Consider the following 26,952-nt stretch of genomic DNA (forward strand, 5'->3'; position numbering starts at 1 on the left):
TGGCGTGTCACAGTTCTGGGAGGAAGCTTAGAAGACCTTTTCTTTTTTTGGAAAAAAATATATGAGATACATTTCTCTGCCCTCTCGTGCATCTGCACCAAAACCAGTCACAACACATCCCTGTTAAGCAGCTGTGTAGCCAGGAGAGAGTCAGAGCCATTTTTTCCCCAGGAAATCTCACCTTTGAGGCAGTATCAACTCTGCAGTGCAGTCTTGCTTTTACCTTTTTTTTTTCTTTTTTTTTTGCAACCGAGACCACCAAAACAAAAAATCGTACATGGCTTCCCCTCTGGCACAGACTTGGTCATTCACATTTAGAGCCCAGCATGAAATCTCAGCCTGTTGTACTGGTGGCAAAATTCCAAATTACTTAAATAGGAGCAGCAGCTTTCTGATCCCCCTGTTTCGCTAGCTACAAGATACCATTTGTTCCTGGCATTGACTATTTACACTGCAAATACAAATGGGCACATTTAAAAGTACCCAGGAATGTCAGTGTTGCCAAATGAGTAGATAACTTATCTCTAATTTTGCTAGATCTAATCTGAAATTACGAAGAGGATTATAGTCATTGATAACATGCTAAGGCTCAGTTCCCATTTATGCCCAGGACCACTTTGTCTGCATGTTGTACAGAACAGTAAAAAGAAGGGTGTCTCCATCCTTCACCCGGAGTTTTATAAATCCTGTGGTGAATGAGATAGAGCAGGTGGTGGAAACAAGACATGAGTGGCATGGGAAAATGAAATGACAATGAAATAAAGTTTAGCAGAGAGACTTGGGCTATGTTTTCTCCACAAGATTGCTCTCCTGAACTAGAAGCAACTAGAGATACACACCATACACACCTTCCTCTTTGTAATAAATGAATGGGGCCTTGAGCACGGCCAGAACATGGACAGCAGCACAAATAATAATGGTGGCCACATCCGTTCTCCAAGAAACATGTGCACTTGGAGTGTTTTGTAATTAACGCTTAGCCCAAAAACGGTTCACAAGGTCACAGAAGCAGCTCATAGTGAACACTGCATATGCCCAGGTTAGTTTCTGGTACAGCTGAACCCAGAATGGCTGGGGTGGTATTCCACTTAAATTGGAAGCTTTTTGAAAGGTAGTGAGGAAAAGAAAGATTTGCCAGCTAGTTTTATTTTTAAATCACCACCAAATCATGCACTGGTGCTGCAGAAACCTCAGGACTGTATCTTCAAAAATCTTTGCTGAAGATACATCCTTACTGCAGAATCACCAGATCTCATCACTGGCTACATCTCCAACATGTTTCATGGCAAAAAAAAAATAAATAAAATACTGTTAAACCAAGTATTATAGTCTACTCTTTAGCAGTCCTGTCCACATCTAATTTGGAATGCTTTACTAATAAATATCAATTTAAAAATACCCCCCCCCCCCCCCCCATTTTTACATTGCATTTTCGTGCATATCCATGGAAAAGAAAACCAGGCATAAAAAAGCCCAGCAGCACGCTATGGAATGCTCTTACAGCAGCAGTGTCACCTTGTTAGGGGAAGCGTGTTTACATGTGGATTTGCATCATGTGTGCAAATTAGCTGAGTTTACGAGCCCATGGCCTTGTCTGTAGTATAGTAGATTTTAACTACTTTACCATAATGTTGTATTGTCTTACTATCAGTGATGGCATAGAGCCTTAAGAGATGAATTAAATTCAGCTGTTCCTAAGCTGACGCATAGCTTGTACATTAGTACCAGTGGTTCAGTTCATTTTTGTCCATCTGGCCAAAAGCAGGTGTCATTTTGTTAGGGAGGGGAAGATATAAAATCCTAGGATACAAGTTGACCTAAAATAGGGAGTTGTAAGATCCCAGTCACCTGCCAAGGTGGCTCCACATGGAGCCTTCCAAAAAGACTGCGGTTGTTGTTCCAAAGGTTTGGGTTTTAATTTACACAAGGACAGAAGGGTGAATGCTAGGCTAGTTACAAATTCAGCTGTGCCCTATTTCAGTCCGAGACAAAGTCACATTGCATAAAGATAACGCTGTATGCCTGATTCAGGTAATTTCTGACAGTTTCCATTTCTCTCTTCTCAGCTCACTTTGGTAGAAAGCAAACGACTTAGGGAGGTTTGGGTTCTGCCTTCTCTAAGCATAGTGCTTGAGCAGGTACAACAAAAGCTGGTAATTTTGCTACTCTTAAAGCATATCCTCTCTTTATTTGGTGAGCAGGATAGCAGTTTCCTGATCTGTAAAACCCTGGAAGAGCAGCTGGCCAAGACTATAAACTGGCACAGGTGCTGGCAAGTGGCTTGGGCCTTCGTCCCAGCTGGCAGGTTGGATGGGCTTCCTGCCGGGGCTGTGGGATGGGAGCTGGTCAGAAAGGCTCCGTGGGCTGGGATTTCTGGGCTCTCACAAAGAGCTGTGCATTGCTGCTTAACCTGCAGAAGATAGGTGGTGCTGGCAGCTGTATCCTGTTCTTGGCCTGAAAATAGCAGCTTGTTCTGGAGGTTTTTACACCAGAACGCTGGTGGCTGTCACCCTGCATGATGAGCTCGTGTGTGATGCTGTCCGCTGCTGGCGTGCAAGGTAAAGGCGTTCTTGTTGTTGATGCTAACCTGACATTATTCTGCACACAGCTCATACTGGTCCAGGGGTTGCTGTGTAATCCTCACCTGCAAAGCCACGCACTCTGCTGCTTTCTCCAATCTCCCTGTATAATGGGGCAAAAGGAACTTCTTCCCCTGCAAAAACAGAGAAAGCCTTTACAGAGGCTCACCATAGCCTACCCATTGCCCCTGCATGTAGTGCTGCAGGCCCTCCCTAGGTAGTGATGTGTCCCTTTCCTTCCTTTTCCCTTTCTTTTTAGAAAAGAAATGAAGGAAGTACTAAAGCACACCAAGCCTCTTTGATTTCAGTTAGAAGTGCACATGTGAAAGCCATTATATAATGGGACATGGAAAGCATGATTTTGGGGAAGAAAAAAAAAAAAAAAAGAGCTTGTTTATCTTTTGGATTCCACCAGGAAAAATATGGTGTTGCCTTTTCACTTATGTACTGACCTTTACTTAGTCATACTTTTATCGTTACTTAATATTAATTTGGGTCTTGGCCTACTACCAGCACTTTTTTCTGTTTTTTCTCCTCCCCATTGATGTCTATGAGTTCACATGGCAAAGACTTTCCTCTCGAAATCTGATTTCAGGTAATTTCACTCCTTTCTGGTCTCGGGAAGGACTGAGCCTTGCTTTATGCCAAGGCTATGAATTCATTCTTTGCTCTGACCTGCCTTCAGCCCCAGCTCGTTCAGTCTAACCGATGATTGCATAAAGACTATGCTCTTTTATTTCAGCCAACAGCCTGAATGTGAGTTTTATAATGAAATGGTTAGATTATATTTGAAGCTTTCAACGCATATTTACTAAGTGGTTGCCATTTGTGCGAGGAGAAAGGCCCTAGGGATGCTGAGACAAGCACAGAAGTCGTGGCGTTGTACTGCATGAAGGCCAGGCGAAGTTAGTGTAGTAGACAAACCTGCACACCAGTTGGAAAAGAAAAACTTTAGGACAGTCATCCAGTCATATATATTTATCGTGTTAGACTTACTTGTATATGACCACTTTTATAGAACATATATTCTATAAAAGAATAGATTGTATTTCTTTTAAAAGAACTTATGTCTACGGTGTTTTACTCTTCCTCACACAAAACTGAATGATAGGGATTGAACAAATGGAAACTCTTCCAAGTTTATAGCCCGGACTGACCTGACAGATGTCTTCAGGGAGGATTGCTGGTGCGATGCTGGGGATAAACATGGCTCCAGCAGCTCGTTCTGACTAAACAGGAAAGAGCTGAAGCCAGGGCAACTCCGTGCCTTGTTCTTCTGCCATGTGTCACCTTTACTGAGGATAAAAGTGAGTCAGAGACTGAATGTTGTGCCGAAATTACTTCAGTTTCTGTTAAAACAAAAATGCAAGCTTGTATAAGACGTTTAAGTATGTACATGCATACCGTGTTCTAGCATGTTTGAAACTATTCTCAGAAGCCTGCTTGAAGTGTATCTCCTAATGCAAAATGTTGCAAAATAATCCTGTAAAGCATAGTTGTTTACTAATAATAGATATTCTAAGCAAAGCTGTTTGAAGTGCTGCTTCACAGTCATCTGCTGAATTGAAAAATCCTTTACAAACACCGCTTTTACATTTCAAGGTAACAGTTAAATTATCTAGACCGAGTATCCCATACTCAAAATTCTACTTTGCGTTGGTACAGGGAATACTTATTTTAAGCACATCCAGTAAAATACATATTTTAAATGATATTTTACAGTTCAGTAGTTTCTCTAACCTGAAGATCCCAAAGTGCTTCTCAGATGGAGGTGAAGTTAGCTTAGGAGCAGTCCTGTGAGCACAATTATTTTCATTTCACATACAGAGAAAATGAGCAGCGAAAACTGATGGCTTGCTCAAGGTTGCACGCAGGTGCTGGCAGTAAGAACAGAACCTGCTCTTCTTGCCTCCCACTTCTGTGCTTTAACTAGAAAGCCCCTAGCAGGCTTTCCGCATCATCCTGTGATTGAGCAACTTTCATTAGATCAGTAGAGATTCAGGAATCCTGAGCTAATTAATGCTCTGGCACTTCTCAAAGCCTCGCTGCTCTTTACCTCTGATGGTTCCATAGGGTTCGATGACTTGAAGCGATGTCTCTGAAGAGACAACAGAGAAAGGCAAATAAAGGATGGGGATTCACTAACCTTGTCTGACAAAGGTAGGGGCCGTGCTCGGAAACATTTGCTTAGGTTTTATAGGCTTCCTTTTCTTTTTAAATGCCGGGTATGAAAGCTTCTAAGAGGGACCTTGTCACGTTAATTGAGCCTTGAAATCTGATAAGTTACAAGTTGTTCTTTATCACAGTCCTATGCATCACTCTTACACTGCTTAAAGTACATTGCCTGAATTCTCTTTTAAAACTAAGCATTTTCAATGATATCAAACTTAAAAAAAAAAAAATTAGGATTGCTGTGTAAGCCACAAGGAATCAGGTATTACAAATACTCTGCCAGCTGTGTTTCCAAATGATTAGGGAGGTACATAAGCTGCTGCTGTTAGATTTGGGTCAGTGCCTCACAGAAGTTTGGGTTAAGATATTTTGGTTCATGTTTGTAACACCTCTGATTACAACTCATTGTGTGGAGAGGTTTTAACTGTTTCAACTTTTCTGCTAGTAAGAAGATTAATTATGAAGACAGTAAAGAGGCTAAGCTATTAGCAGCAATGGATTTTAGAGTAGGTCACTTTTTTTCTGTCCAATTAACAGTACATGGCTTGTCAGTAATGTTTGGACATCAAGAAGCAGAATGTTTTAAAGAACCAGGAGAACATTCATCACTACATTGTAGTATCAGCTGAATTCTCACTGTTCTCCCCCTGCATGGCAAAGGTTTGCTTTGTTTACATTTTATTTTGGTATTTTGATAAGTTCCTGCAACCCAAAAGTGGGTCATCATTAATGAATATGTATATACCCAACACGGGTATTTTACCATATGAGAAACAGAAGGTACAAAACATGAGTTATCTGTGAAACTACCATGTTTTTTTTTTTTCCATCAACTAGTAGGAAGAATAGGCAGGCAGTTCTTAGAAATATAATGTTTTGTGATCCTGGGCTTTGGAATATGGATTCTCAATATAGAGAGCACAGCAGAAACTTAATGCTTTGAATAATTTTAGAAAAGAAAAGGGAAGAAGAAAAAAATACAATTTGCTCTTAATCTGAGTAAATGAGTGTGAGGAACACAGGGATGAAGTTACTTTACAGTGTTAATGGGACTTTATATATAAAGCATTAAGCATCTCTGTAGTACTCATAAAGCAACACGGCTAATGCTTTAACTTGTTTGACAATGGAGCTATTTGATTACTTATATTCCAGCTTATTTACAAATTGAGAAGAGGCTTGTTGAGTCTTGTTCTGTGATAGACTTCTGAAGTCTTCGTGCTGGTAGCTTCCAGTTCCTTCACCCTGGCTGAGATGGCCGGCAGGGCAGGCAGGTGTTGAGCTGGACCAGCCAAACAGAGGCAGGTAGCACTTCTCATAAAGGGGAGCAGCCCAGACACCAGGCTCTTCTCGACACACGGCATTAACTATTAATAGAGATTCATTATTTTGTGGATTTGTCACAATTGGCTCTTAGGACAGGGTGTCTGCATGCTTTACTAATTATCCCTAACCTGCTTGGAGGCACATTCGTGAATGCCAATCATTTATTGCCAATTTACATACCTGAGGGAGGGGGTTGGGGGAAGGATTCAAAAACATAAAAACACATTGGAGTTAATGCATTAATGTTTCCCTCAAACTCACCCTGTGCCATGGCTTGACAAGTCCGTCTCTGTCCCAAATAAACCTAACCTCTTACATCCTTTGCAAGCGACAGGAAAGCCGAACAATTTCCTCAAGATTACTTGAGCTCCTTGGAATAATGTCAATCATTGTGTTGAGTTTTAGGATGTTTTTTTAAAGAATGAAATGGTATATTCATGATAAAGTCCTGATTTGCTTATTTGATATGAAATTTCAATGTGGTTTTGTTTGTTTTTTTTTTTTTTTCCTTGCATAACCCACTCTGCAGTGTGTCAGGAAGCATTTTCCTAACAATCCATAAGGGAACAGAAATCCCCAGCTTGAATATATATGAGTTTATTATGCTCCTTGCCTTGAGGTTTGCAGTGACTTGTTTCCGCCTGGTGAGAGGGTGGGCAAGGCTCAGGGGGCGGGTGTCGTGGCAGTGCCATTAGCCACCCATACCTGATCCGAGATGTCATGCCTGCCTGTACTGCGCCACCAGGACTGAGGTGTTTGTGCTTTGTCATCATCCAGTGGGTGGCTGCTGTGGCAAGATGCTTTTGTGCAGTGAATCAATCGTAAAATGAATGTTAGACTTCTGCAGGGGGAAGTATCGTGCCTCCTTCTTGGCTTCCCACCCCCAACCTTTTGCTTCCTCTGCTCCCCTGGCATGCTAACACAGCTTTAGGAAAATCAAAGGCTTTAATTGTAAAACTACCACTTAATTGATGATGCACAGGATTTATTCAGTGCTCAGCTCGTGGAGATCGCTTCATCTGGCGTTGTTTTTTTTTTTGTTGTTTTTTTTTTTGTTGTTTTTTTTTTCCCCTCTCACTCCAACTTACCGAGCAAAGTTTAATATTTAAACACATGCCACATTGTTAAGGAGGCAGGCGTCAGCATCTTAGCGAGCTTCAAATGAGTTATTTGAAAACGTCACGCTGCTTCGGGATTCCTTTTGTGCAGGGCTGGGCTCTCCAGACAGCTTAGGCAAAGTAGCCTTAATGGGCAGCGCGGCGAGTCCGTCCTGTGGGGCAGCGCGCCCAGCTCGCCCACAGAGGCCGGGTGCCCCACACAAAGAGGGGCTGTGTGGCCCTCAGGATCTCACGCTTCTTTGTTTCCAGCTATTACTGAGAATGGTGCAACTCCAAAATAGCAAGTTCCTCACAACTGCTCTTCTAAAAAGTCCTGCGGCCTAGGTGTGCTTAAAAAGGGGCTGGAGGAAACGCTCCCTCCATTTTTGTTCTCTCAGAGGTCCAAGTGAGCCCGATGCTCTGTGGGCACAGTGACCGTAACAGGGCTTCTGCTTCTAAGGGGAAGTCTTGAGCATGCCCTCAGCTAATAAAGTGGATTCGTTACATTTTCAGAGCAATTCCTATGCTAACATATGCAGAGCATGGTACAGGCCTGCCCCCCCAGCTGAGGGAGAGGCCTTTGGCCTCACGTGCTGGATGCAGAAGAGGCCGTGTCCTGCTACGTTCATCTGTGTCGTGCTCTCGTGAGCGTGTTGCAGGCACATGGGTGCTATCCTGTAGGGAGACCTTGCCCTTCTGATTAAAACATATTAAAAAAAAAAAAAAAAAAAAAAAAAGGCAGTAGGTCAGAGTGAAGCCTGCAGGATGAGGCCTGTGCAGGGTATGCTGCTGCTGGCGTTTCCCAAGGAACTTCAGAGCATTTCTGTGGTGTGGAATTGTTGTGAATGTTGTTTTTGTGACTCTGCAAGGTATTGATCAGTTTGGAAAGTCTCTATTCCCTATGCCACATAAACATTTGGGAAGAGGGAGTCCTTCTAGCACAAACCCACAGCACTAGCAGTGCTTTTTGTGCTGTTTGGCTGGATGACAGTCTATGGGACCGAGTTTCACCTGCAGTTACAACTGCACACCTCGCTAAGGTTGCCTACAAACCAATGAGGGTCTATTTTAGCTGTGATTTCTAAGTATCTGTGGTAATACCACCTGGGGTTATTTATCCCATTTATTTCAGAAGTGGCTTCTTTTGAAGAAGAGGAGGTGAAGAGATAAGGCTTCCTATGTAGTAGCAAATGCATGCTGCGTGTGCATGACAATATAGGTCTCTGAGGTTTAGTGGATCTGGAATTACGCCATTTGTTTCATACTAATTGAAGCATGTGTCTACAAGTGTGCAGTGTAAAATACAGGATAAATGGAGATCATAAAATACTGGTACTGTATAACCTATCTTATTATTAGACAGGCAGGCACTTGCACTGCACCCGAAAATGTATGTTTTCTGAAGAAAAGCTGCTCTTTTCTGTGCATATGTGTATACATATTAGGCTAATAGGATTTATTTCTGCTAAGCCAGTCTGAGACAACACAATCTTTTACAGCTTTTCAGAATCTTCCCCGTATGTCCCTTGCCTTCGTAAAAGATAGAAAATGCTCTTCTGCACATACTTTTCTGTGCTTCTTAAACTGTGTATCCAATGTAACAAGTGTTAGATTTAAAGCTGATTCTGGATGGGAACAAGACATCTCAAAGAGTAGGTGTTGTCTTGAGCATGATTAAACTTAATTTGCTCCTACGTTGAACTCTCTAGAGCAAGCTTTATCCATGTATATTGTGCAGTTTCAAGTGATGTTTGCTGAGCTGACGCTGAACTTGGTCACGAGTCAAAGCTACCTGGCTGGTACTGGAAGGACAGGGTATGTCCCTGTACCTGGCCAGGGGGTCAGTAAGTAGATTTTTACACTTATTACCAAAAGGCCACATTACAATGTACTACACTTAGTGGACACGATATCGCACTGTAAATGTTTTCAAGAAAGGGAATTAATACATCTTTATTTGAAGTTTGGTTCCATCACCCAAGGCAAATGGAGCTGGGCTACTGACTTTGAGATCAGACCTTTGTACACCACCTTCTGTCAGTCCTAGATTCAAAGCTCATTTTAATAACTCCTTTATTTCCATCACTACGTCTACAGTGTGTTTGAGATGTATTGAGCTGTGTAAGTGGGCAGGAAAGCAATGAGAAACTTGGTTATATTCTGGAAGTATCAAACCATTAAGAGAGAAAACACATTTGTTGGGTGTCTGATCTCCGCAAACCACTGAGGCATCCGCTCACAGTAAGAAGGGGGAAAAAAAAAACAACACAACCTCTTTGTACACTTCAGTGCATAACAAGCAGTGTATGCTTTGTAGGCATGATTCACAAGGCAGATTCATGTGCAAGTGACTCTAGGTACAGCAGTGGGGGTGGATCTGGATCATGTAAGGCCAGTGCAGGATGGAAGCAGAATGTGGGAAAAGTTTTTTTTCCTTTTTTTTTTTTTTTCCTTCTCTGGTAATGTCAAACCAAAAGGTCTACACTGTAGTTTTCTTGTTAACACAAGAAGAGATGTGGGCAAAACTAAAATTCAATTTAGTCCTGTATTCTTTCTACAAAAAGAGGTAGCATCTGATACTTAGAGAGTGTGAGAAGGAGGAGAGGTAGAGGCTGCCCTGCAGGCACTGCTTCAAAGTTTTCTTGAGCAGAAGCAGCACCTGAGCTGCAGTGGGCAGAGCAGCTCAAGTCTGTGAGAGCGAGTCTACAATTTAATCATGTCCCAGGTAAAAAAGTACTTCTGTGGGTTGTTTGGGGCTTTCTACCTAACTGAAAGGTACACCATCAAATTATAGGGGTGTGAGGAAAAAAATACTCACAGACTCTGTTTTATGGTCCTCCAGCTTATCTACTCATTGTTATCAGTTTTGCAGTCTGAAAATCCTAATTCTCTCTGTATAAGAAGGTTACTCTATAACTTTAAGAAGCCTTCTTGCCGTTCCTGTTACCTTTTCTGTACTAGAAAAGAAAAATCAAAGGAATCATTCAGAAGAAAAGTTCATTAGAAAGGTCAGCTCAAGTAAGAAGTCAGCCCAACTCCACAACTGAAAGATGCCAAAGGCATAAGCATGAGAAGAGAGGTGCCTTCAGGTGCTTGCTTTCATATCCTAAGGGATTGTTTGGGAACATTATAGAGACAATGTGGTATTTTTCCTTTGAATAATAGAAAATAAAAGCCAAAACAGTTGGTGAAATTCAGACTGAAAATTACCATTAACCCGCTATAGATGCGTGAGTGTGAAACAAATAAAAAGATGATAGAGGTATTTCAAAGTAGTTGATTACAGCAGCTGATAAGTGATCAGTTGTCAGTTGTAGTCCATTGTGCCTGTCATCAGTGTAACTTCCTCATAGCTGGTGATGAAATTTCACCTGCTGTGTGAGAGAAAATAAAATGCACAGTTGTGCTAGTAATTAGGGTTGAAAATCAATAGTAAAAGATGTATAAAAAAACAAAAAAGAGAGAGAGACAGTGAAAGAGAAAAGGAAGAGAACTATGAAAATAGAATTTAGCAGGGCTAGATAAGAAAAGCAAATGCAAGAGAAGTATCAGAGGAAATTGAACATTAGTCCAGGTTGGAACAGCTACAACCACTTTCTGCATGAGGTTTCATTTTAAGTAAAAATGTCTCTCTTTTAGTCAAAAGCTTTTTCTGTAGCAGAAAGTGAATGCGTGTGAACAGACTGGAGCTGCTAATGGTGCCGTGAAGAGCCTCACATTCCTTCTGCTTCAGTCCCTTGGTGGCTGCCATCCTGGAAAATGAAGGAGTTGGATGAAACTTGCTTTAGTATTCAAGAGGGATGCCCCTGAACTGGTGAGAGTAGCCTGTCACAGTAGTCAACAATGCAGGACCTAATTTTTTTTTCTTTGTTTGCCTTGAAACTATTCATTTTACAGCCTTCGAGACAAAGTATCTGGGGGTTTGGCTATGGCCAGATGGCTGAGCACTGAGTAACCCTCTTCTAAGTCGCTCCTAAAAAGCACCTGTACTAAAAGGGTAGAAAATTGAAAATTCTTGTTGGCTCTGCAGGGGATGACTTGTGCTTGGTTTTGATGGAGTGGAATATCTTTGACTATTGCTGATTATGAAAGGGCTTATTACTGGCTAGGGAGTAGAAGAGGCAAAGCACTTCATTCTCTGCTTTTCTTAGCTTTCACCTCGAGAGCATCAGCTTAGGAAATAGTGTGTCAGAATGTCAAAGAAATGCTCAGGCAGTTTGTTCTCTTTGTTTAATCTTTCTCTAAATATCAAAAACCTTGGTCATAGAAAAGACAGTCTTTCTCTTTAATAAGACTGTTTCCAGTACAAAGCTAGTACAAAGTGACAGGCAAATACAATAACCTAATTAAAGCATCTTCTGTATAACACACAAACGTGTGAACTGTTTTCTCCTAAATAAATAGCCTTCAGTAAGGTATGTGTATTTTGCTTAGTTATTAGGCTGCATTCTTGTATCACTTTGAAACATCTGCTATATCTTAAATAGTAACCAACAAAGTCTGACCAGATGGCAGAGCAGTTTAGTATCATGCCCTTTATCTGCCCGGAGAGCAGGAAGAAAAATAAAGCAAGCAGCTCGTGGAAGAAGGGAAGCGTGTGTTGTATCGGTGCAGGCAATTCAGCTCCTCTCCTGCACGTCAGTGGTATAATGCAGAGATAAAAATGAATCCTTGCACGCTGAACTGGGTATTTCTGGGAAGCTCTTGCTGCAGATTTTCTGGTGTTGTTAGTTAGAGATTTACTTTATGCTTAAGTTACCAACCATCCGCTTCCTAATGCACAAATCAGAAGAAAGTAACGCCGCACAGGTATTTGTGAACCCTTTTTGAAGGCACAATAAATCTACCAAACAGCTGACCTTGCACTGTTTTTTGTGTCCCATTAGGCAAAAGGTATCCAACAAACAAAGATTGTGTGTTTTTAGGGAAATGTACAAAGGCTGTATGTTGTCTGGCACTGCATGCGCTCGTAAGGGGTGTACAAGCACGGAAAAGGACGCAGGCAACTGCTTAAAGCCCTGTTCAGCAAACATTGCTCACAAAGAGCAGTGTTTGCTTTACTTGAGGTGCTTACAGGCTCCTTAGGTCAGAGCAGTCTGTGGACCTGTTCTTAGGAAGTCCCATCCAGTAATACTAAGCAGAATTAAGAAAGCATGGTTAGAGAATTATTACAACTTTGCACACCTCTACTGATGTATGGAAAGTTTGTAGGCTTTTCTGGTCTGTGTTTCTAAAAAAAAAATAAATAAATAATAATAAAAAAATAATAATAATTAAAAAAAAAAAAAAAAACCTTCTGTAGTTACAGAACAGAAACAACTTTAAATCCAAAGCTTCTGTTGACTTCAGTGAGGCCGTGGGCTCAGGTACTTCTGGAGCCAGTAGCTCCCTTGTGCATCTGTGTGCACCTCAGACAAGGTTAAGTCAAATTTTTGCCAAGTGTTCAGCAATCTGCACGACTGCTCAACATAGATCTGAGCCCATTTACAAGTCCCAGCTTGTCCAGCATTGGTGTTTATGCACAAGCCTATGCAAAAAGGGTGGATTTAGGCAAAGCCCCAGAGCACGCCCAGTGGCAGCAGCCCAGCCGTGCTCCGCTGCCTCGCAGGGATCAGGGCTGAGCAGTGCTGGTGGGTCAGGGACAGCAGGGGCCACACATGCTCCCCACAGCCCAGTCCAGCAGCGTGTCCTGCCCTCAGACATCCTGGAGAGCAGGGAAGAAGGGCTCCAGCTGGGCTCTCACCCAGCAATGTGGGTGGAAAAGTGCACGACACAAGTCCTATCATGCTAAACTCTTATCTTTTCCCATTTAGTGGAGATATGGGTAGTGCCGGCTTAGTTCTAACACCGTGCTTCTGCAAGGCTGAGGCTCCGAGCCTCTGCGAGTTCCACGGTCTGGTCCTCTGCTTATCACACACGTGTTGGTTTTGGAAGAAACAACAAGAAATCCATTTGCAGTACAGAACATAACTCCCACATGGTATGAATCGGAAAGGGATTTAGTATTTCGAATGGTAATGGTGTGCTTTCACCCTGAGTGGTAGAGTAGGTGACCTTCCTATATAAATAGGTAAAAACTTAGCATTTACATTTTATTTTTTAAATGTCAGATGGTAAAACCAATGGGAGGATAGAAAGAGGGGGAAGGAGGAATGGCACTGTAGTGTTTACTTACTTTGTGGAGCACATGCCCTCTGAAACCTTGATAGGAGTCTAATCTCTGCTAGCTATATACACAAAATGAACCACTCAGCCTCCTCATACTGCAAGTTGGCTTTAAAATCATGAGGAATTGAAAATAATTCTGTCTTTTTATTCTTCTAGCTTCTGCGCATTTGAAGATGTCTTCTGTCTTATTTTAAGGCTTTTCTTTGTCACTAAATATTTTGAATCTAACCAGATTTAAAAAACAAATCATTAACATTGTGTTGTACAATACTGCTACGTGTTTTAAGAGGTGCCAGTAGTGCTCAGGTAATTAAGTGTCAATTTAATTACAAAGAGCTGGAAATTTATTTTTTGCCTTGAGAATTTTGGAGAGAATAGAAACAAAGGAAGTCAGTAAGTCCAAGAAAAAAAATATGATAAATTTTCCAAAAGCTTAGAAAACATAGATCCAGTTCATTAGCAGGAGTCCCAGCTCAATTATCATCAGCTGGTCTTGATCCAGTGAAAGAGTTTGAAATGCATTTCTGTTTTGCAGAAGGCCTCCTAGAAAAACTACAACACCTTATCAGGGCCATCATAAAGATTTTGATCTCCTGAGCATGCTGCACACGCCTACATGAAGTGTATAACATGTAAAGTGAGGCTGGGCTCGCTGCGGGCATCCAGCACTGCACCTCCCCTGCACTGGCCGGGGGCTCTCCTCATCCAGGAACCTGTGCCCAGGAGCAGAACTGGAGCCTGTGCTCAGCCAGGTGATTTGTAAGCACCTAGTTTGAATTCGGAGGGGTGGATGGTGTTTTTTTAATCCAAATAGCCACTCTCCTGAAATGTACTTTTGGTTTTCTCTGAGCCATAAAGCACGCGGCGATAAGCTTGGATGACCAGATCATAAAGTGTCTCCCTGCAGACACACAGAAATCTCCTCCACTTTACAGAACTGGGTTTAGAGACTGAGGGGGTTTCTTCTGGGCTGATCAGGGGACAAATTATCTTGTAGCGTTGGGGAGAGGAGAGAGTTTTCAAATAACCGAGGGCTCAGTTGAAGTAAATGAACATAAATCTGTACATTTCCTAGGGGCTTAGACAACTTATGCTAGGTAAGGATCCAAATCACAATTTAAATGTTTCATTGCACAAACAAGAAATATCTTGTAAAATATTTGGATAAAATGTCTTCTTAGGCTTAGATTTCTCTAGGAAAATAAGAGGGCACTCCAGAACCTACTGCCATCCACAGAAGTAATGCTTGTAGCAGGCATTTCCAGGCAGTTGTGCTCCTAAATTCAATCACGCTGGTGGCTTCAGCACAGATCCTGGTGGACGATCACCCACATCACAAAAAGCACGGGTCATCTGCCGCAACTGAGCAAAAGTGTCATTTTCTGCCTAAAAGAAGCTGGGGCTAAGCTAAGGCAGAAAATAAATCCTCTGTGACTCATAAAGAGAGCGCTTTTTTAGGTCAGGTCAAGAACAAAGACATTGGCAGCGCAGTGCTGAGAGGCTTAGAGTGGTATCTCCCTAAGGACAACTCCCGACACCAATAGGAATTTTTTTTCTTCGTGGTATGGTGAACGCTTTCTGAATGGATTTGTAAATGCCCTGAAAATAATCAGTTTATTCAATTAGCACATTCTCCTTTAGATATGGAAGTCTTTATTTTATTTGTAACCAAATATGCTGGTTAGTCTCTGTAGCAGAGGGGGGGGGGGAAGAGATGGATCACAGAACAGGGACAGTAAATGCTGTTGTGAGAGCATTACCATCACCCTCCTCTCGCCGCACACAGACACGTGCACACTCCGCAGCCGCAGTTTCTTCAGGCTCGAATACCAGCAGAACAGCCTTCCACCTTTGAGTCAAGGTATTTCCTAGCGTTAGTGGAATTAAATTATAATTTTGCTTCTAAGTCCCAGTTTTCTTGTCAGTCACTCTTGTTATTTCTGTGAATTTTTGTTGGCGGAAAAGGCCAGAATTAAACAGATGTTCTCCTAATTTCCCCCACGTTACATTTTCCAATATACATTTATTTATTTTTTTCACAAAACAAGCGTGCTTGGGTTTTCCTATCAAATCCCCCAGTGCTCAGTAACAGGAACCGTCTTATTGCATATTTGCAGTGGATCGACACGTTAGAGACTAATCACATCCCATCTGTGTTAGGTTAGTGTAAAATCCTTCCTAGAACGGGAGGTAGGAAAGGGTGCAGGAAAGCACTCTGTGCCTGCTGCTTTTAGTCCACCTCAGGACCTTTTTTGGCCTTGGGTTTTAGCTTCAAGTTCAGTTCACCTTGAAGTTGTTATTCTTCAGAAAAATAGTTTAAAAGAGCGGTCTCAGGTTACTTACTACCTTAGCATTGATTTTTATTTTTTTCCCCAAGTACCACTGTATACTAATAGCTGTACATGTGTAGACCTTACTTGTCCTTCCCCTCTTGAACAAAATTTCAAGCTGCTGGAGCATCATATAGGAAATGGGCAAAATAAACCACAGGGAAATGAGAGACCTTGTTTGTTCCTTATTTGTTCTGCGATGTGTTTGACAGTGGGCTACTCTAAAAGTGCCTGTCATGTCATATGGCTCACTGAATCTGAATTTTTTGGATCTTTTTTTTCATACAAATTGCACAAATGATGTGGGATTTCCTAGAAGAGATTGCTCTTAGGAGGTATTATGGTTCTTCTGACATACCACGTTCCTAAACATTGCAAATGTTGGAAGCTGGGGACCAAATCAGAGACAGGTGGGAACATCACCGGGTCCCAGCTGAACAAAACCCTTCTGTCCCTGGTGAAGCTGCCGACCTGTTAAGGCACTGCCCTGCTATCAGCACAGGTTCCTGCTGGGGCAGGCGATTTGGCGTGTGTATGATTTGGTGTCAATCACTGAGGAAATGAGATTAAGGCTTTTTGAGGGTCTCAGTAAACTTTTGAAAAGTTTTCCTTGTGCAAAATAAAAGCCAAAATGCACTGTATGGAAGGAAGCCTTTCCATAATTTCCAGTCTACACTAGATGGAAGGTGTACTGGAAATCTAATGTTAAATCTTTGTTAGTGATATGTCTAGCCTTTTTAACTAACAAGCTTCAGATGGAAAGAGCCATGCATTTGAATCCTAAAGAATCCTTATGAATCTTTGAAGCTTTACCCATCATTAACCAGCCCATCTATGAAAAAAATACTGCAGACATATTCACCATATGTACACATATGTGGCTCTGTAGCTATTAATAAAACCAGCAATATTGTCTTCTCAGTGTGACTATAATCCACACCTTATGGAATTGCCTTCCTAGTGTTTGAAGTTTAAGAAATTAGGTCCCTTTCTTCGTTGTATGAACTCTTAAAAAGCATCACCTAGTTGCAAAGTATTCCCCAAATATGTATTTTTCTTTGAAGATATTCCTACTAATGATGTTTTACTAGTGTGAAGGGCCAAATTATCTACTCACGTAATTGGTTTGGCTCCACTGTGCCACAGAATTTGACATGATCATTTTTCAGGGTCTAACATAATTCTTACAAAAGATCAATTTGTTATACTTATAACGTTTGTATACAGCACCCTTAATGATAGGACATTTTATGCAGCATTAGCTTTCCAGCATTTTTAGAGCAGAGAAAAGATTTTCTTAGCATTAATTTAGGCAGCTCTTATTCGAGCGTTTTTGCTTCTTTGCTATTATAAATTAACTAATTTAATTGTATTGTAAATATTTATCTTCCCTAAATGAACGTAGAATCAAAATTAATTAGGTTGAAAAATATGAATTGCCATTCAATATCACATTCAAACACATAACAAATTAACAGGCTGTTTTTTTCAATTTCCATGTCTGCATGGGAAAGCTAGCCAGTGTAAACCTCAAGATATGGTTTCCTTGTTCTCAGTTGTCATTAAGCACAAGGCTCCTTTGACAAGTTTTTGACACATTGCTCTTCCATCAGGTTCCTTACTTTCGATTGTGGAATGACAAGTCTATTTTGTGGCGGTGTGAAATGAACCATGTACTGCTACCGCTGTCTCATGTCTCATAATGGAAGGTTCACAGCATGGACAATTGGGAATTTCTCCAGGCAGGGGAAAAGCACTTATTTTCAACCCCTCGCTTTAATCAATCAAGGAGAAACTGGAAATCTCTGTAAAGTAATGAATGTCAATTTATGTACATGCTATTGATTTTAGGAATTTAATGCTCTGTTTCCCTATTTTATGTTGACCTTATGAAGCTTGAAGATGAACACAAAAGGTGAGTATTTGTTGGACAGAATTGTCTGGAAATCTGAACAAAAGATTCTGTACCTTCTGTGTATGGGGGGGGGGGGGGAAGAGAGGGAGAGGGGGTCATCTGGAATTTAAGTCAAAGGGCTGTACCAAGTCAAGTGGTTGGAGAAAACAGGGGCACACTATTAAACCCATCCGTTGCAAAATGGGCAAAACCATTCTTGCAAGACACGTCCCAGCTATTGTCTTCATGGTATACTGAGGCTTAGGGGTTATTAAAATTCACCCTTTGGTTAAATGCGCTTTTTATTTAACATTTGTTATTTTTCTATAAAGTGCCAAGGTATTGTTTTGAATAATTCACTGCTCATCTACCTTGTAGTTTGCATGCTTTGTGCTCCTTCATAACACTCTGACAGAGAGTGAGAGAGAGATTAGTAAACATGACCCCAGAAGACCTCTGTAAGTGCCTGTCTAGCATAACTTATTGGCTTCACTTTCTCTGCTCTGAGGATCGTTAGCTGCTCTGGATGCTTTACACCCAAGTTTTGCTATTGCTTATCTTCACAAAGTTTACATCTCCCCGCTTTTTATTCACGAATAAGAAACTCGGGCTCTGTCATTTAGAGCATGCTCCCAGAAACTCGCCCTATCCCCTGTAGAGGAAGAAAACAATGACCTCAGAGATTATATAACTTGAATTTACCTCGAAAAGCCCCATTATCATAATGTTGTTTCTGTAATTCCTCATAAGCATAAAAAACACTTCCAGTAAGAAACTGAATGTTGGACTGGTGTTCTAATCAGCAGTAATATTCTGCTCCTGCAGAAGAAGCAAGAAAACACACACGGAATGTTTTGTTCACTTGGAGGATTTCTTGTTGATCTCCACTGTATATTTGTACAAAAGATCTCAGGGGATTTCTCGTGTTACTTCCCTGAATACACAGTAACAGCATTGCACAGGGAAAGTGCTGGTAATAACAGTGTGCTCTTAAACAGCATATTCTTCTAGTACTCTGACTAGTGCAAAAATTGAAGGCGGCTCTGAAAGACAGGTGTTTTTTTCCCCTCTTTGCAATGGTTTTACAAATGAAATCACAATACTCCCTGAAATTACTAGTGCACTTGACTCCACAATCAATTTACTCCATTTTCAATATAGACTTTGACAAGAATGATTTGTTTATGCTGTCACATGAATCAGTCTCAGTAAATTAGACCTGTCAAAGTTACTTTTTCTGCACGATACAGTTTGCTTTATTTTTGACACCTGTGCAGTTGGGAGAGCTATTGTAAATAGTGTGAAAACTTGAGACTTGTAAGGTAAGCTATCTGCCTTTTGATCCCATTCCCCGTGTCAAGAATACATCTCAGCAGTCCACAGGAGTATTTTATATTTTGCTTCTTTTGGAGTTGATAGCTAATAATAATAAAAATGTTATTTGACATTTGGATTTTGAATATAAATGCTTGTGGGCACCAACACGAATGCAGAAGTTGAACAAAGGCGTCTGTGGGTGTATGCGTGTACCTGCGTGTTGCACTGCAGAAGAGTAGAGATGTCATGTCACCACCAAAGTGTCTGTGTAGCATGCCAGTGTAGCAGCATTAGGTCCTTTTTTAACCACTTTGCTCCTTTTTATCTTTGCCTATTAGCTAAAATCAAGGTCTAGATTGTATCCTGGGCTTCAGCTGGACCTCATACACAGCCTGGGCATCAGGGAGCCTCAGTAAAATCCTCTGTGAGGAGCGTCCCCTCCCTGGTTTGAGGTCTTGCTGCCTCACCTGTGTTCCCAGATCCCTCATGCAGCTGTATGAGGTGGATGGAGCTAGCAGCTTGGTCCTCAGCCTGATCCAGGGGTAATCCAGATCAAAATCTGAACCTTGACACTGGGCTGCACAGCATGCTTCAGGGTACTGAAGGAGAGTAATTGTAATGATAATTTCTTACGATAACAAAACACTATTTAAGCTGTTTATGGAAATTAGAGTTAGCTGGTGTTGTTCCAGTTACCATTAAGCAAAAAAGAAAAAGGTATAAAGAGTGGGTTGGCTGTTTTACGCTGAAGGGACAACAAAAGGACCTCACTATTTATCTGCATGACAAAATTGCATCAGCTTAACTTGCAGGTTTTGGTGCAAGATTCTGTCTGCGTGTCTTTTCCAGTGCCAGGAAAACTTTCAGTTTCACTAGACTGATGAAGGTAGTCACCTTGAGTTAAACCACAACGAACCCACTTTAAACCACTTTAAACCATAATAGAAATATTGCCACTCGCAGTCATGTAGCTCTATTGTTTTACATAACAGGCTTTGCTTAATCTGGAGCAGCCCTTTTATGTAGACAGGCCCTTAGTGCTCATTAAAGCAGTGGAGTCACATCTGCTTATGCCTGACTTTTGTCCTTAAAGAAATCTTCCAGATTGAGGGGAAAAACATAGAAATATTGAAGTAAACTGAAAAAATAAATTAACTGAGGTAAACTGAAATGAATAACTGCTACAGAAAAAGAAAGCACAGTAGTGATGGTCAGGGTGATCTGCTGCTAATTGGTGACTTCAGCTCACTGTTTCCTAGCTCTGATTCTTCTTTTCAATCCACCTATTTTCAATTTGAATGTTCTGCTAGAAAGTAAAACACTCAGTGCTTAACAGACCTTCATGATGGAGTTCATTTGATCGAGGCAAGCCCAATTTATAGCTACTTCTCCCCGGAGCCTATTTACTTTGCTTGGATTATGATTTGCTGTTGTAATATTGGGATGTCAACAAAAGAAGCCAAAGACAAATGTTGTTGATTGATGGTACCCTATGTTTCTCCAAGAGGAGTGCTTTATCAACATCATAAAGGACCTTATCCTACCCAAAAACAGGGTGGTTTTTGTGGCCGTGACAAACAGGAAGGTTTTTGTTTTTTTTTTTTTTTATCATTAACATTGTAAGCAGTTTTGTAATCAGACATATTTCTGTGTCTGATTCTGTGTCTGAGCAACTCCTGGTGCTTAATTTAATTGTATCTTTTTATTTCAAATCATGCCCTAAAAACAGAAAGTGAAGGGGGGATGTAAGATTTTAAAAGGAAAGTAATTTTTAGATCAACAGCAATGGGGGATGGGGCATTGCTCTTGCAGTTTTCCCTTTCCCTCCCGAGTCTGCAGTTTTGGTTAGTGAGTTGATTTTTTTCTTTTTAACTATTATTATTTTGAGAATAAAAATTTGAATTTTGCAGTCTTGTTCATTTCATAGGATTTAGCTGCAGAAATCTGTCTCCATAATTGGTAAACTGTCTTGCAAACCATAGCTTATGTAAGTAGTTTTTACTTATATGAATAATCTCATTTACCTCCTTGGGGCAGGAATACTTAAGTAGTCTTAAAGAATATTTAAAAGATGAGGCTTTTACTGCCAGTAGTTTTTAACTCATACTGTTCTGCCTCCTTTTCTGGCATTTAATTAAAAACTGCATGGGTCTGACCTCAGCACCAAGAGAGGTCGGAGCTCACCGGCTCGTACCGGCGGAAGCAGCGCTCACCAGTGCTGTCCGGCGGTTTGGAATAAGGGTCACCTGCGTCAGTTTAAGCTTTGCTGGATTAAGCCCTTCTTTCAGCGGGAGGACACAGCGTGCTGTTGGCGTTGCTGCCTGAGTAAATGACACGTGTCCCTGGGGAGGTCTGGCAGGCAGGGGACGGCACCCACAACAGCCAGGGACACCCCGTGCAGTCACCGGGCCTGCCTGGCCTGGGAGCCCCCCAGCAGCTCCCACCCGCCTGAGTTGTGCTGTAGGCACCAGCCCTGTTCCCAAATTGTCCTTTGGGTTTTCTCTGCAGCCCTCAGCCCTGGCAGTAACCTCCTGTTCGCCTGGGGCTGTTGCCCTGCTCTGCTCACCAGGCTCAAGCACCCCGCTCATGCTGGCATGCTGGCAGTGAGATCGCTCAGGAAAACCATCAAGGTTTGTGTCTCACACCTTGAGGGAAATCCAAAGAAGAGGAATGTGTTAACAGCTTTTGTAGCAGCCGGTAACTTCCAAAAGGCTGCTTTGCCTAATAAGAGATTACTGTTCTCTTACCCCAGAAAATGTAGCACTGGTTCTTCCCCTTATCTGGCTGTTGGCGCTCATGCTCCCTGTTTACAATTTAAAAAAAAAAAAAAAAAAAAAAAAAAAACTGTTTACACAGATTCTTGCTGCAGGTCTCAGCTTGAGATCATGGCTCGGGCAGGGATCCCACTGTGCCTGACGTTTCCCAGCACACCTGGCCTTGAAGAGCGGACAGGCCAGCGAGGGCTCCTGGCTGCGATCCGTGCCAGGATCGCCTCTCCTCCTCAGGCCACGCAGGGCCCCTCCTCCCCGCTTGCTAATCCCACCCCACAGAAAGTGTTCCTCCTGCCTGGGACCCCCCGTTTCTTCCTGGGACCCCAGCCCCTGGCAGTGAGGGCTGAGGGAAGGTGTTTCCTGGCCTGTAACCCAGACCATGCACGCTTGTTACCTGTCAGCCACAGGCAACCCAAATAAATGGTCCCGTTGTCCGCCTTCAGCCCCGGGCAACGTGATGAGTGGGTCTAGCCTAATATATGTGCGCTCTAGGTCTGATCTTTCTGTTAGTTTATGACCACCTGCTTTCCTGCACTTGTGTCTGATTTATAAGGCACAATAATAGCGGGTGGAGGTACACTGCTCAGTAGGCCTCATGGAGCTGGCTTTGAGGAGCTGTAGCTGTGAAGTGATCGGCGTTGTGCATGACGCTGATGGGATCCTTCCATAGGCACATCCACTGGGAGCAGATTCTGCTGTTGGTTGCCACCAGGCCCCGGTTTAGGGACTCACCGTGTGTCTAACAGGTGGCGGAGAGCAGGTTTGGGGCTGGGATCTCGGCTGATGCCAGTGCTTACACCCCACTGAAGCCACAGAGTCACGAGTTGGGAGTCTGGCCCTTTGGGTTTCGTGTGGTGATCGAGTGTGAAAGCATTGATTACCCGCAGTGTGTACAGCTACTGCATTGTATGGGCGTCTGACTTCTTTGCTCTCTTTTTTGATTCCTGCTGGTCATTTGCTGAGGGAATTCACCAATAGATCCGAGTCTTTTCCTAACCCTATTAGAAAATACACGTGTATTAGGAAAGATCACTATCCAGTCTTGTTGGCTGTGCTGTCAGGGTGTTGATGCCAAGAGAGGGAGAAATGTTCCTTTGTCACCGGTTCAGTGAAGTGCTAAGCCCTTCTTGTGAGGCTTTAGTGTCCTCCTGAAGGCCATGACAGCTGGGTATCTGGCAGGGTTAAGCCCAGAGTTATCCTTGGAGTACGAGTTTTGGAAGCCACAAGTTTGTGAGCGGCTGTAGCTGCCGTCGGGTGGCCCACAGAGAGAAGGGAAGAGTTTGGTAGGATCAGGGTAGTACAGAGAGGAATGAACACTCATGCTGGGATGGGATTTAAAGCTTCAAACCAATTAGATTTTTAATTGTTTCTTTTTTTTTTTTTCCTGTTTGTTAGCAGTTGTTATTAAGTACCCTAGGCCAATAGATAGCTAAGGCACCTCCCCACGTAGGGACACCGCATCCCTCCTGGTTTGGGAAATTTGTTATGAAAATGAGACCTGAAACATCTCTGAAATATCTACAGTGCACAAAGTCTGCACAAACCTGGAAAAAGAAGTGAGTTTGTTTACTGCTACAAATTTGGGGGCAATTTGAGAATGTTTATTTTCTAAACACATTTCCCTGTAATTTTGGAATGGTGACTTTTTTCCTTTACGAACAGCAGTCTCAATATCCCCTGCTTCACAAGTGTTTGATCTCACCACAGTTGATGTTTAGCCATGGTAACACTTAGGATCTTTTTTTTCATGCCTGTTGCTTTTCCGCCCCCTGAGACTGATTGATTTGGAAACTCTCCAAGTTCTCCCAGGAGCGGTATCACGTTCGCTCTGTCGACTCCACACCTGACCTGTTCTGGCGTCCTTTGATTGCTAAAACTAGCAAGGGCCCAGCCGTGATAAAGAAAGTAAGAAAATCTCGTAGCATGTTATCATGTGCAGTAAAGGCAGCGAATGGGGAGCAGTGTTTAAGTGGATCTATGACGGGCCATGTTAAAAGCGAAGCTGCCAGTCAGGTTTCATTTTATATCAGATCATATTTAAGAAAGAGGAAAAAAAAATGCAAGTAGGAATTTCTAGATCAGCTGTACCTACCTGTACACCGCTCTGTGGTTGCATCCGTCCACTTATACCCCTTTACCCATGCAGTGATAAAACCAACCCCTTTCCGTATTCACACTTTAAAACACACACTGCAGTTCAATCTGATATTTCATGTAATAATCAAAGCAATCCCCCTGCTAATAGCTACACACATTTGTGCATCAGCTCTTTAAATACCTGACCTCTGGGAAATAGGCCCTGGGCTGGAGCAGGAGGTACTCAGGCTGAGCATACAATGAGTTTAAATGGAATAAGCTAATTTGTCACTGTTTTGTTATGATTGAATATATGTGTTTAGAATGAAATTTAATTTAAATCCAATTTGTAACATCTCTGTGGGTGGGACAAAGGAAAAAAAAAAAAAAAAAACAAAGGATGTATTAACTGGATACTGTACTGTGAATGTAATGGGACTTCTGAGTTTAATGTTCAATTAAAAAGCCCTGCATGTTCTTATTACTGTTTACAGGGGTGGGTTTGGGGGAGATTTATGTTACCAAAAAAAAACTGTACAGCCCTTTTTTGTCACTGACTTGTGCACAGTCTTTACCTGGAGCAATTAAGCCATCTGTTACTCTTGAAGGTAAATTCAGTCTCCGAGGTTTCAGGAGATAAAAAGAACATTTTTATCTAGACATTTGCCTGAGCTGCCATGTGTTTTTTTTTTTACTTCAGAAAATGAAGATGAATTAGTACAACTGGCTGCTGCGGTTTGATAGGAACCAGAAGAAGCTAACTGGAATGAGCAAGCGGGAGCTTGCGGCGGCGGGGCCAGGCTGCCGGGCAGCCCTGCGGTCACACGCCCCTCTGCAGAGCCTGCCGTGGTCGGCTCCATCTCTTCTCCCCCAGCTCCTTGTACTGACTTAAAGTTAGCCAGGGAACGTGATGAGTGGTAGGAGGGAAAGCAGCTTTCTTCCTGCTGGGTGTTGCCTTTATTACTGGGCACCTGGCTGGTGGGGTCCCAATTTCTAGTTAGGGTCCCAGCTGGTAAAAGTCAGGATTGCGCTGTGAGCTGCCATGAAATGACACTACTTTACACCAGACTTATTTTTTCAGAACTTGTTTTCCTCCTTTCTTTATTCGGGAAAAGTTTTCTAATGCTCAAGCAGGGTGTTTCAGAAGTCTCGGAGCATGACATGGGCTGGCGCAGCTGGCAGGGAGGGAGGGACAGGCAGTCACCATTCTTTGTATTCAGATAAATATAGTATAAATAGTATGAATCAAATATTGAGTGTACTGGCAATAGTTAGTGCATATCATCCTTTCACTGTTTATTTAACGTTGAACGTCTGTACTGAATCTCTCTTCTATATAATTCCTGTTCTTAGAGAGATAAATATATACCTATAGCAGATCCTGCAAAGACAGATGTATTTATTACAGACCTTTCAAATACATACAAATAATCAAATATTGTGTTGCTTATACAATATGTTCTTTCATTTGCATGTTATTTACCTAATATTAAGTAAGGACTTATTACAAGCTCTCAAAACAGATACGTCCCTTACTGGGTAATTGATACTAATCTTGCAAACACATTAACAACACAGAGACAGTAACAGCTATCTTAGGAGCTGTTACAGTCCATCTTGTAAATCCTTGCTTAGTGTGTGGATTAGTTCACACTCCTTTGAAGATATCTGCAGTGTCGATCCTGATGCCAGGCACAGGGGCTGTCTGCAGGGATCCCTTCACCTCCAGATTTTGGAGTTTTTGAACGTGGCTCTGACACTACATTAGAAGAGCATATGCATGCAGATGAGAGATAGAGACACAAAATCCTTATTTGCAACTTCCAACTACTACACTGTTTTACATAGCATTTAGTTGGCATTAGCAAACCAAGCCTCTTTATTTTGTTTTCAGAAGTTTACTAAAAAAAAATCAGAACCCCCTTTTTAAAACTGTATTTACTAAAGAAAATGAGAAATCATTCAAGATGGTTTGTTTCTTGGAAAAAAATTAAGTTTCAAAATTCTGCAAGCATAATGCTTTCACTGAGATGTAAATATACTTTCAGGTTGTTACCTCCAGAAATTACTTCCATATAGGGAGTGCTAACCAAAACAATTTTAAACATGATTTTACTGTAATAAGATGCAGGACTGAGATGGTGCTGGAAGAGTGGTCATTTCGTATACATTTACTTGTGGCTTTTAGAATTACTTTTATGCATATATATTATGCTGGGACCAACCTTCTTTATCTTCCATCTGTGTATTTATGTTTGGCCATCCCCAAGAACTGTATTATCCTGCCTCTGAGTGGGAAGCGAGCAGCTTCTCCTACCAGCAGTGCCTACACTGGCTGTGCTACATCTCACTGAGCAAGTGGTGTTACCCGCTGTACGTGCCTGCATTAAACTTCCAAGGAAATTAGGAACAATTGTGTAGGTGCAGAGAGGAGTGTTTTGGTACAGACCATGCCTACAGTTCTAATCCCAATTAACTAAGAAAACAATGTATTTTTTAAAAACAAAAGGTACCTGGGCAGAGTATTTTAATTATGAACTGAAATTAAATTGATTCTGTTCAGGTAATCAAATTATCTCAGAAGTAACCTAGGCCCACGTTGAAAGACATTTAGAAACCATAAGCACCTTCTGAAATACCAGGTTAGTTCAAACACTGCAATAAATATTTGTATTTATAGTCCTGTTTGGTTCGAAAGCTGGCTTATCACATACTTGCCGGGACAAGAAACAGACTCTTACTTTGATTGACTGCATCCAGCATCTTCTGGCATAGTGTCTCTTGAAATGAGCCTTCCTTCCATGTTCATACTCTTTATTTGCACTGTCAGATCAGTGTTTGTAGTAGAACAAAAGAAGATATGCTACAGATAGCCCAACTTTCATTATTCTGGCACCCAATGATGCAGGGGTGGATCAGTTCATCATGGGAGAGTTACTGTAATTGTCTCAGAGCTTCATTAGCTGTCAGTCCTCCCCTCTGTCTGGCATGTCAAAACCCAGAGACAAACTGCTAATTTCTTGTTGAAAGCAGGCAGTCTCTAGGGCTTGAAAAGATACATGAGCACCTTCCTTTCATGCTAACACACCTGACAAGTGCCGAGTGCTCTTACCTCTGGGAGAAATCTGAAATGAATTGGTGTTGTGGGTGCTCAGAGCTCTCAAGTGGCTCCATTAAGGACAGAGACCTCAGTGCTTCAGCTGAGTTGGGTTTTGGGGCAGT

General features: G+C 41.9%; 2 long non-coding RNA genes across 3 annotated transcripts; one reads left to right on the plus strand and one right to left on the minus strand.

Annotated features, from left to right (window-relative positions):
- Nucleotides 1-1,665: 1,665 nt before the first annotated feature.
- LOC311443676 lies at nucleotides 1,666-4,538 on the minus strand. Of its 2 annotated transcripts, none has more exons than XR_014697422.1 (3): nucleotides 4,320-4,538; nucleotides 3,737-3,874; nucleotides 1,666-2,713 (listed from the first exon to the last, which is right to left on the minus strand). It is a non-coding gene; the product is annotated as an uncharacterized lncRNA (long non-coding RNA). The 2 variants fall into 2 exon arrangements; XR_014697423.1 differs by having other exon boundaries at nucleotides 3,737-3,928; nucleotides 4,320-4,535.
- An 80-nt stretch (nucleotides 4,539-4,618) lies between these two features.
- LOC311443677 lies at nucleotides 4,619-25,166 on the plus strand. Its single transcript, XR_014697424.1, has 2 exons — nucleotides 4,619-4,739; nucleotides 24,431-25,166. It is a non-coding gene; the product is annotated as an uncharacterized lncRNA (long non-coding RNA).
- Nucleotides 25,167-26,952: the final 1,786 nt, after the last annotated feature.

The sequence above is a fragment of the Aythya ferina genome (genome assembly GCF_964211825.1).
Source record: "Aythya ferina genome assembly, chromosome: 13".
NCBI lineage: Eukaryota > Metazoa > Chordata > Aves > Anseriformes > Anatidae > Aythya > Aythya ferina.